This window comes from Chamaea fasciata, unplaced genomic scaffold, assembly GCF_029207755.1.
Source record: "Chamaea fasciata isolate MVZ Bird 193981 ecotype frontalis unplaced genomic scaffold, bChaFas1.0.hap1 SCAF_2, whole genome shotgun sequence".
Taxonomy (NCBI): domain Eukaryota; kingdom Metazoa; phylum Chordata; class Aves; order Passeriformes; family Sylviidae; genus Chamaea; species Chamaea fasciata.
Window position 1 is genome coordinate 97,210,114 of NW_027094087.1, and position 12,191 is coordinate 97,222,304.

Below are 12,191 nucleotides of genomic sequence, written 5' to 3' on the forward strand. Positions count from 1 at the left end.
TACCTTGCAGACTATATGATCTGCTCCAGGGAATGTTTTCTCTCCTCCTTGGCAGGATTACCAATGCACCCTCTGCTGCAGCAGCGAGTGGAGCAAACAGATCTCAGAGGGCGGGTGTGGAGCTCCATGGTATGTTAGGTGTCTCAAAAATAGGCTCAAATATTTTATTCTCTTTCTGCTCCCATTTGATGCTATTTATGTTAAGACAAATCGGGATGTATAATATTGTTGTAAATAATTGAAGAGCCACAGTCCCTTAAAGTGTTTTCTGCATTGCACTCACAGCCATTTGGAATTTCAATATGAGAATTGTCAAAATGGCTGCAGTGTCCTTATTTTAGATGTGGTAGGAAGAGAGAACACCAAGCACAGTCCAGCTAAAGAGGGAAATAGAAATGCTGTCAGATTAAAACAATGTGGTCTGAGATCTGCATTGTCAGAAATACCTTAGGCACCTCCTTAAGGTAACTTAGGAAAGGAGGCCTAGACAAAGGGAATAAGTAACTGTATCATTAATTCATACCTATTTTTTGTGGTTCAGAATAAGAACTACTTCCAAGGTAACTGGTAGCAGTCTTGGGGTTGCTGTGTGATGCAGCACTCCCATCCTCCCTGAGCCCCTGCAACACCTCTGGTGTAGGGCAGTAGTATCCCAATCCAAACTCTTCTCATCCTTCTAATTGCAGTTTGCACTGTGGTTTTACCTAGGAGCCTTGGCTGTGTGTCATAGACTCACAGTACCAAATGGTGGTAAAACTAAAATAGAGAGTTCTATTTCCAGGCTTGCAGTTTTTATATACACCAAGAGACAGGAGGAGGTGGAGAGGCAGAAGTGGGCAATGCCCAGCTGGACTAGCACCATAATTTCTCCCACAGTTTGAGTGTAGTGGGAAGCTCTTGCTCCTGGGCATCGACTTGTGAAGGCTGTGAGAAGATTGTGTGAAGACTCAGTGAGCTGGTTTACCCTGAGAAGGCTGACAGTGATTTCCAGCTCAGTTTGCTTACAATAAATGTGAAAGATATGGTTGCCTTGCAGAAGCAGCAAGCAGGGCCCAAATGAACCCCTTTTCTCAGACTTTGATTCTCCCAAGGCTGTGGCCAAGAGGTGGATTCTCTTCCTCTCCTGGGATCTCTACCTCCTTCCTATGCACATTGTCCCACTCACTCTGTGTTTTCTATTGAGTGTGCAATGTAGCCCTCATTAAGCACAGTGTACATTAATTACTTGTGGTGCCCAAGTGCAAGATCTTGTTGCAGCATCAAGGATTTCTCTGGAATTTTTTTTTTTTTTGCCTGTGTGATGTGGCTGGTGCACAAAGATTGTGCACATTTTCCCCATTAGGACCAGAGCACAGCTAAGAGCCATGGAGTGGTCTTCAGCCCCAGAAGGTACTGAGGCCACTGCAGATTTTTAAAACACCTTCCTCTGACAAAATGCCCTTTATTTTGTGCCAAATTTTTCTTGCATTTTTTACCAAATTTGAACTTGTTTTCTCAAAGAATATCTCTAGCCTCTTTAAATTCAGTTTGTGCTTACAAGAGAGGTGTGAAACATATTAGGCAATGAGAGAAGCTAAACCTGTGTAGGGATAGACTGTTCAAGGGACTGAAGTTCTAACTGTAAATTATTTAAAACACTGAATTTGAATTTACCACATCCCTTTAAATCATCCTCTGTATTCCATAATTGGAGGTAAGACTTCCAGAGATATTCAGCCTGCTGCCCTGTGCTCAGCATCTTTCTTTCTGTCTTTTCTTGCTGGCTAAGTACCTGACAACTTTCACTTCCTCTCTGATCATGCTGCATTTTAAGTTCCCTTTAGGTGGACTTTAAACACTTGAAACGTGAGTTCACAATATTCTTCTGTAAGGAAAGACCCTCTTCTGGTTTTTACAAGTGTTATATGGTTAGCCCCATCCAGACAAAGGCACGCAAGGAAAGGTGCGTGCTTTATTCACTGTGCTGTGTAAGACTCCTGCCAGCATCCTGGCTTGATTCAATACCAAGTGGAGGACTGCTGCTGTGCTCCTCATTTTTCACTTGAAAGGGGAATGTGGATACAGAGAGAGCCATGTTCAGTGTCATCTTCCTTATCCCTGTAGTAAATTGGGCTGGCTCTGAAAAAGAGGCTATTTTTCCTTATCGAATATGAGTGTTAGGATCCAAGGCTCTGCTTGCTGCCTCGGAGAGGCTTTCAGTCTGCTACTGAAAGTGCTAAATCCTACACTTTGCTAACTGGTTGGAGGAAGCACCATCCCCCAACTGTGTGGGTTTCAAAAGTGATTTAATATATTTTTAAGTGCTTTAACACTTTCCGTTATATGTGATGGGCAATCTCTAAGCCTGGATGTTGGACAAATTACCAATAAAAGCCGTTGCTTCTGTTGAAAAGAAAGCCTCATGTGGCTTCTTGTTCAGACATCGTATTTGTAAATCACTCAGGGCACATGACCTCTTAACCATATCTTGTTTCCAACTTGCAAAATGATGCAAAGTGATTGGACTCCATGCATTCACCACCACTCTCCCCCCTTCTCTCCTCTGTGTGATTTTCCTTCCCCCGAGTTGCTCTGACAGAGTAAGCCCAGCTTGCAGCAGCCTTTTCCAGCTGAGGGGCAGCAGGTGCAGAGTGGCTTCATGCGCTCCTCGCTCCCGCCGAAGGCAGGGTCGGTGATATATTCCTACCTCCATCATGGAGAGGGACTTTGGCAGTGGAAAAAAGCAAACCCTTTGCATTCCCTGGGACATCAGTGAAGTCATGGATGAAGTGGAAGAGGAGCAGTTTTGCCCGTGAGTAATAATGTTTGATTTGGTAGCCGCTTTCCGTGCGGGCAGAGGATTGATTCGTGGTGCTGAGAACTGATGCCGCATTATATGGGGACAGACTGAGGTCCGTGTGTCCCTCAGTATGGCAGGGGTGCCAGCAGCAGCTGCTCTCCAGCCCCTCAGAGGGTCACCTGGGCAGAGGACAGCCACAGGGTGGGCACCCCTTGTGCATGTGTGGTGTCACAGGGGGCTATGAAGTTTTTGGGAGCAACTGAAAGAGGAAAAAATGCAACCTAGATGCATTTCTGAAAGAGAAGGCAACGCCAGGCTAGCTCGTATGCTAATGCATGCAATTTTTTAAATGGCAGTAGGAAAGTGTGTTTCTTCTCTTAGAAGTTCTGCCCAGAATAAGAGAGCAAGAGAGTACTTGTTTCCACCTAGATATTGTGGTTTTTGCTGTTGAAGACTTGGATATGCAGCTGCAAAAACTGCAGCAAAGAGGTTGGGTTTGGATAGATGAGAGAAGGATTGGCATAAAAAAAATATATGTTGACAGGATTTTAGGCTATCATAGTGACAGTGACAAAATTTGCTTCAGTTTTAATCTTTGATAAGGTGAACAATCCTGGCTGAATTTCAATACTAATTGAGGGTGTCTCTTTTGATTATCATACACACACCAGACTTCAGCACAATCTTTAGAACTACTTAACGATGAACAAAGATATTCAGATGTCCTTCACAATCAATAATATGGACATATAAACAATCAGATTTTCAAATTGGAAAGGATGTTTTTCTGATGCAAAAGCTGCCCGGTGAAAGCCTGAATCTCACAACACTTACAGACCTCCAATTCCCTTCTGCATGACCAGGCTTCCCTCACTCCTTATGGGAGCTGGGGTACAGTACAAAGCTGTGTTGGATCCACCAGCTCCTCTATCCCTGGATCTTTGTAGATTAAAAAGATAGATTATAAAGATGTAGATTTAATGGGGAGAAAGTTCTGGGTTTGGGAAGGGAAGGGGGAGGGGGAAGGACTTCTTTTGGAAGGCTGTGTGTTGGCTGACGTGCTGCTGTTTGATTGGCCACAGTCTTGGTCTTTCAGCCATGGCTGTTATTAACTGCACTAAAATGTTTCTGTTTCTTCCTTTCTTTCAAGGGGATGGGGAGAATTAAATCCTTTTTTCTCATCCAAGTTATTCCTCTGAGCCAAGATCATGTACTCAGGTTTGGCAGATGCACTTGGACATGTGCCTCTGCCTATTTGTTTGTAAGGCATCCTATGCTTTCCTGCTTTGGGGAATGAGGAGTAAGTAAAGAGCTGTAAACTACACCAGAATATTCTTAGGGGCTTATTATAGGAAGGTGTCCCAGACATTGGAAGGGCACTGGTCACAACTTCCTTTCCTATCACACAGTACTGCAGGGCAGATTTATATCTATATTAGACATATATATATATATATCTATAATCTATGCCAGCAGAGATCTGGGTTAAATGACCCCATCAATCAGTCCCTCTGTCAAGGCTTGTGGGATTAGGAGGCTTGGGAGCTGTCCCACACTCCCACTGGTGCCAGGGCTTAGGCTTTCCCATGGGCACAGGTGAGAGCTGCCATGTCTGCTGCCATCCCCCTAGTCTGAACTTAGTGCTTTGCTGGTGCACACAAAGAAATAGCTGCATTTTTGAGAAAAAAAAAATTACTACCACGCAGCCTTTTCTTTCATTTACCTCAGGAATCAATGGGAAAAGGAATGAGATAACACAAACCACATCAGCTTCTAGCAAGAACAGTTACACCTCTGCGGTTATAAAGAGCAAAATAAAAAACCTGTAAATGGCACCATATAAAAGAAGACAACAAATTTGGGGAATGTGGATATATGACAGTGAACAGTGTCCATTTCTTACCATAATAGTGTCTCCCTATTATTGTTACCAGTTTAATCTCAGCTCAAATGAATCTTGAAGTATCATTTATTTTTCTACATGTGGCATGCTTCCACCCTCCCTCCACAACATGCAGTGTCCCTTCAAATGGCTACTAATGGTTGAAAATAGTTGGCTCTAATGAGGTACATAATAAAGCATTGTACAGATATCATTTTCTTTTGCAATAATGTAGATGCCCTACCTGTGAAAGTCGGCTCCACTTTGTGAAACAAGCACAGGGAGTGGAGGTTTAGGGGATTCAGTAAACTTTGAAAACTCTTTCCATAGCTTTTCTTATGAACATTTATATCACATACTGAAATAACATCAGATAGAGTTGCTTTTGACTCCTGCTCTGCAGTGCCTACACCTTTGAGGATAAAGCATATGAAGATGCTGAAATGACTTTAATCTTCATTCAGTTTCATGGTCTTTTGTTTTTAAGTTGGAGATAAGTATTTTTATACTAATCAGTCTAACCCTCTTTGAGGTCACTGTTGGTAGGATGAACTTTGGCAGTGACAAGGCTTGTTCTGTCAGTTCTAGGATAAGTATTATCCATTTAATATGTGAATAGAACACAGCAGCTGGCTGACCTTCACATTAGTAGGTAAATTATATGTTAGCTGTCTGTGAAGCCTTTGATTCACTGAGATTCTTGCTCCACTTGCAGTGAAAGCTTCCAGCAGATGTTTTTGATGGATTTCAGGGTGGTGGAGAAGCAGTTCAGTGTGCAGTGGAACCAGTCTAATGCTTTGATTCCCTGAAGATTTGTGTCTTGAGGTTGAGCCACCATGGATACACTGGTTCAGCTTGGGCGGCTGTCGTTTCTCTACCTCACTTCCTCTTTCCATTCATCATGTTCAAACTGAACTGCCTTGATTCTTCTTCTACTCTGTCAAATAACCCTGAAATTGGCCAGCAGCTTCACAAGCTGTTAGGAATGACAGGTAGACATGTAGATAGCAATATTAGGTAAACACAGTAGAACACAGTAGGTTTGTATAGATATCTCTAAAACAGGTAACTTTCAGTTTCAGCATTTTACATTGAAGGGAAAGAATATGTTGTGTCCAGACCAAGCCCTAAGAAGTGCTATATACTTTCAGTTCCTAATAAATTCCACATAAACTTTCAGGCTCTCATCAGAGGTTTGGATCTGGCTATGACTTCCTCCAGAATTGAGGCAGGTAGTCTAATAGCTTATATTATAATATGATAAATTAATTTGAGGGAGAAAAAATCAGAAACTCCACTTGATTAAAAACCTCAGTACTGTAGTAACCCCAGCTGTATTTTAAATGCTGTGCAGTCTTGCATTTGGTAATAAGAATTCTGGAGCTTATTCAACCATTTTCTTTCTCACTTTGGGGCAGATGCTATAAAATGCCTAAAGCAAAAAGAGTTTCACCTTGCAATATTCTGTCACAAGTTTGACAAACTTGAGATCACAGCTGCAGGATGAGAACCATTTTATTTGAGGAGGTAGAATGTGCATTCCTGAACCCCTCCAGTAATAGTCCCTCACCTATCATGAGTAATTAGCTACCACACAGCTAGCTTGAAGCAGAGTTTCTTTGTGCAATTGTGACCCTTTAGTTTGGGGTCAGGTGCCCATGGCTGATGGGCAACAGGAGGTCAGGAAAGAAGGTGGGAGAGAGGGACTTGTGGTGAGATGGTCTGTGCCCACCCAAGGGGCTGTGGGGCTGTTTCTGTGCTGGCCAGAAGGGGTGCCTGGAACTCAGGCAGCAGCTCTTGGAGGAGACATTTTGGCTTAGCTGTGCCTGGGACTGGAGGGAAGAAGACTGAGAGGCAGCAAGGAACATTTTATGTTTTGATGTGCAGTATGTTGCTCTGCAACTTCTGCTCATCTCAATCTGAAGGTCACCTTAGATTCAAGTGTGCTTTGGATTTGGGTCAATACAGGAATTGTCTCATATTTCCGCAGAGCATTGGTGGTTACATTAACCAGCTGGGGTTTTGTCTGAGAGGCTGCATTTTGCTGCAAGCCCAGCTTGTGCCGCAGAGATATTGAGCCTGGTTTGGAAGCTGCAGGAATGAGGGTTAGTCAGAAATTGTGGCATTTGAGTTCTGCTACCACAGTTAGTGTGCTAATGCACACTTCAATCACATGCAGTAGTATTTTCTTTTTAAAGAAGAAGAGACTGCTTGTGAGTTTGTTGAGGCAGGCAGGGCACAGTGATAAGATGGTAGAAACAGGACCTGACATCCTTTCCTATGGTCAGGTAGGTTGCTATGGTGTTTAGGACTAAAATGAAACACAGAAGGAGGAGTAGTTCTAAGGCTGCAAACTTTTATTGTTTAAAATCACTTTAATAGCATAGACAGTTCTACACAAGCCCTGGTATTCATGACTTACTATTTTTCACTAAATTTGATATTATTAACATTTTAGAAAATAAAGGCCTGAGGCACTCCTCCATTCTTTTAGCTGGAGAAAAATTCTAATTAACTTTACCTCTCAGTCAACTTTTAATTTAGAATCCACTGAGAAGCTTTTGATTAACTAAAATTTGTCCTTTTATTAAACAAATTAGAGCCATCCAAGAAGCACGTGAGAAATTTGTAAATCCACTATTAGAAGTAACTTACTGATGATTTTACAATAAGAAGTCAATTTGCCAGGAAGAGGAGACCATTTATATTTCAGTGGGACTGGGCATACTCAGAGGTGTAGCATCCCATCCCAAGAAAAGCAGCAGTACTGCTCAGGATGTTCCTAATCATTTCTTTCCTGTATAAAAAAATCTGATTCTTGTATGTTGACACTCAAAAATGTTAAAATATGAATTAAGAGTAAATAAGCTGAACTGCATTTAGTCACTGCATCAGTGCTCTCAATAAGAGCTGACCTTAACTCAATTAAGCAGAAATTATTTTCAAAGTGATAGAAGCTAAGTGGTGCAGTAGAGGCTATTAGGTTGCAAATTATTATGTATGAGGCATCTGCAGTAATTGTCAATGGTTCTTAATATATAGCAAAAGTGAAGTCATTCAAGCCCGAGTGGTGCTAGGGCAGAGAGTACATGCAGATGCTTATGTAGGAACTGGCATACAATAACATGTTACATCAAAACTTGTAATCTAAGCACTAAATTACTCTGAGGCTTCTTAGAATGTAAATGAGGGCATCTGCGGGAGACTTTGATGAAGTTTACTTGCGCTGCCTTAAAAATGGGCTAGGATTAACTCTGCTGACTACTGTGCATAAGTAAGCAATGGAATGGGAGCAAGATTCTGGAAGCAGTCAAGGAAAGCTGAAATCTGTTCTGCCAGTTGTTTTAGGGAAGTGGGAAGATGCAAGGGATTCAGGTTTCCCTTGGGAAGGGAATTGCAGATGTGACTGGGCAGGGATTGCCCCCTGGATGAAGAAATAGCTCAAAAAATGCCTCTACTGTAGAACTTCTTGGTGTGAGGGAGCCAGGGACTGCCAGAACTGGTGCAACCTGGCAGTTCATAACACCTGTCGGGATGCAAACCCCAACACCACCCAAATCAGGCTCCGAATGTCTCCATTCTGCATCTCATTGCAGTGGAAGGTGCCACCATGTCCAGCTCCAGATCCAATCTGGCAGTGCAGCTTTAACTCATGCATTACATTTTCTGTGAGCAACACAAAGGGCCCGGAAAACTTATCTGAATCTCCCACTGTCTCCTTCATACACTTCCTACTTTTCCTGTCTCATTTGGCATTTCTGTGCTTTCTCATAATGAGCATTCACAGAACAACAATAAAGAGGAAATTTGGTGAAGAATAAAGGTAAATTTATTGAATCTAGGGAGAACGATGATGTGTGCTGCATCTATAATTTTGCCAATAACACTGGGACAGAAATAGCAGTTTAGGGTTTGCAGTCAATTTATGCATCTGCATTTCTTCTCTACTGCTTTGCAATCAGACTAACAGCCACTGCAGAGACCATCGGTGGCAGCGATTACATTATGACCTTTCAAAGCTTACTTTCAGAGTAAAGATTTTTATACCATATTACCAATAATTGCTGACTGAGTTTAATGCAATCCTCCCAGTGCACTGAAACTGCAGTGTTTGTGATTTCCATGATTTAATAGATCAAGTGTCGTGGCTTCAGGGGAGACAAACTGTTGTAACAAGATCTCTGCCATTTGGTGATTTCAAATTTCCTACCAAGAGGCTCTGTATGCTGTATGACTCTGCTGCCCCAATCTTGCAAACCACAACACCCTGCTGCAGAGTATAGCAATGTAAGGAGTACAGCCAGAGACAAAATTCAAGGGTTTGTCAAAGCTTTATGATAGTGAGACTCCTGTTCAGTTTAATCTTCAACCAATCCATGGGAAAGCAAAAAGGGAGTACCTTTTCCCTTCAGCCCACCATGGCATGTCCATCCCTGGCAGCTGTTTACTTCATGTGGCCTAACAGATGTTTCCTGTGACACTTGTAAAAGCCAAGGCACAGTGATCTGTGTCTCTGTGCAAAAATGCTTTTGTGCACATCTTGGTCATTTGTGTGCCTGACTTCAGTCACATGTCATGTGTTAGTTTGGACTTGTGACATATGTGTATGCCAGACAAAATCTGTCAGCACAATCAGGTCACTAGCTCAGAACAAACCAAGAAATTCCAGCACGGCATTTTGGAACAGTCTAGAGGGGCTGAACTGAGATGTAGACTGTGTCTTACATATTTCTTGCTTCTTATTACAAGGAACACTATCATTAATAGAGTCCTAATAAACAATTTGCTTATAAACAATTAAAGATGTCACAGCAATTGCTGGATCATTTTCCCTGGAGAAATCCTGCTAACCTGAAAACACTTGGTAAGGCAGGCCTTGTACAGTTCCTGGGACATTTTGTGGCTACTGAATCAGACCAATAGACACTTTGGCTCCTTCAACAACAGCCTTCCTCCAAGGCTGCAGCTTAAAGAGCCTGTCTTCCAACATGTATGTGCATACACACGTGAGTGTGCAGGCACGTACCTGCATGCACAGGTGTATGAACACATGCTTATGACCATTCCCCCTGGCAGCCAGTTCTCCTTTCGGGACAGAGCAGAAAAACTGCAGTATGGTGGAGTGGTCATTCCTGCTGTATATCCCTGGGGCACGCTCACTTTGCTTTTGCCATGTGCTGAACTCAAACAGGGTGCGAAAGCCCTCTACAGCCAAGGGCAGCCAAACCCACCTGGAAAAGGTGCTGTGGCCATACTAATACCATCAGAAGCTGGGATGAGCCAATTTGTGTGAATTACAAAACAGACCTTCAGGGTGGACTGAGAATTACCCCAATGATTTTTAAATTTAGGTCAAATTTGGAAAAGTTTGTTTTGTTAATTTAGTTTTGACATCCCCTGAATGTGGGTCAAGATCGGTTGACTGGGAATGACTGATTTGCAACGTCAGTGCGGGTGACTTTTAGTGCTCAGTGCAGCAGAAGCTGCTCTGAACCCTCACTCTGCTGTTTATCTTTTGGATAAAGATGTCCATGCTTACCTTCTGGCTGATGGCAATTTGTTTCCCCCATGAAGCAAGTAGAATTTCAAACCTGTGCCAGAACTATCACTCTAGAAGCCTCTTGGAGATCTGCTTTTACACCTACTTAATTCTTGGTATTGGTTGAGGTGACAGCTGATGCATTGCCAAACATGCCAGTGGTTTATGGAGTGAGAACGTATTCACTGGGTTCTGGATGACACTCCTGAGCTGAATCATGGGTTCACTAATAGTAACAGCTCCTCTTCACTGTAATTCCTGCTTTTGGCATCAGGGCAATGGCTTTATATTGACAGCCTGAAAGAGAAAGACTGTACAGTCCATTCCTTACTGGTCTGTCAAACTAACAAGATTCTGTGAATGAAATTAATATCCCTTACAGTATAATTTCCTCATTAGACAGAGAACCAAATATCTTTCCAGACCTCCGCTTTATAGAATCCTGTATAAACAAGCTGAGAAGGCTCATCTCTTAAATTTTTTTCATGCAAGAAACCTTTATAATTTTGTGAAACACTGAAATTGAGATCTGACTATTAGCAATAACAATTTTAATGCTTTTATTAAGCAGCTCTGACATCCATCCTTTCCAGGCATTGTCTAAAAGAGCATTAACTACATGCACGGGAGTTATGAAACTAGTCAGCTAGCATTCGAACAAACATTTTAGCAGCACGCCCCCACAGTTTTCAGAGGCTGAACTTTTGTTTCAGCTGTGATGTTATACAATCCTATTTCCATGGCAAACTTACAGATACACACTTGTCAAAATTCATGGTTTATTTAGCAAAACTGTCGAGGCACATATGTGCCATATGCATTCCCCCATTCTTTACAGACATGCTTTTTAAAACAGCATTTTCCTGCTGGAATTAAGTCTGTTGCTTGGACTTCAATCGATGTGTATGACATTGTGGCCCTGTGTGTCTTTCTACTGTGGCCCTATGCATCTTTCCATCTCCAGCCTATTACAGACTTTTAAACATCCTGTTTTATTTGATTTTTATCAGTATTTATCCTGCATTCAGAAGGCACTCTTTCATTGAATAAAACTGCACTTGTACGCACCTTAATATCAGATATTTCGGGCACTGTCTATCCATGAATCTCAAAGATCAGTGACTGTTATCTGTTGTGGCATCTTCTTCATACAACCCAGGATAAGTACACAGGCAGTCTGAGGACAAAGCAAAGGAGGTGTTCCTTCCAGCACAGATGTGTATCAGGCAGGCAGCCAGAGGCAGGATTTTGTGAGCCCTCAGCTTCCCCTGCAAACAGAGGTGTCACCCCAAGCTTTGTCTGGAGCAGTGGAAAACAGCTACACACAATGGAAATTGAATGCTCAGGCCTTGACTTTCAGCTGAGTAGAATCTAAAACTATGGTCAAACATAGAAAACTTCATGGGACACTGATTTTTCTTTTTTAACTATGTATATAGTTTGAAAATATTTTAAGGGCAGAAAAAATTCCCCCTTCTGCCTTTGTGTCCCTCCTATGTCCTTTTCCTTATTCCCAACCATCACCACTGGCTCCTGGCTCTGTGGTCTGGTCGTAGCCTCTGCATCCAGCTAGGATGGATCATCCCCATCTCTAGTGCTCTGGTCCAAGTTCACTCATACCTTTGCTCCCAGTTGGAACCCTGTGGTCTCCCTCACCACCTCGTGCCTTGCCTTCTCCCATTCTGCTGCCCCAGTTTCTGACCTAGTATCAGCTACCCCTCCTCTCATCTTGGTACCTCTACCCCTCTTTCTCCCAGGGTCTTCACACTCTCTGCTATTAATTCTAACCACAACCATTCCTGGGCTCCAGGCTCAAATGTTTCTTGCTTCCTTTGTACGTGGTGACTTGAGACAAGATGATAGTTGCCTAAAAATGATAAATACAGGCAAAGTTCCCTGCTTCCCGTCCTAGTGCCTGTATCCATGTCACTGGGCAACACTGCACCATGGAGCCCCTTGAAGGTGTCCTTCACACACATACTGGAGTTCAG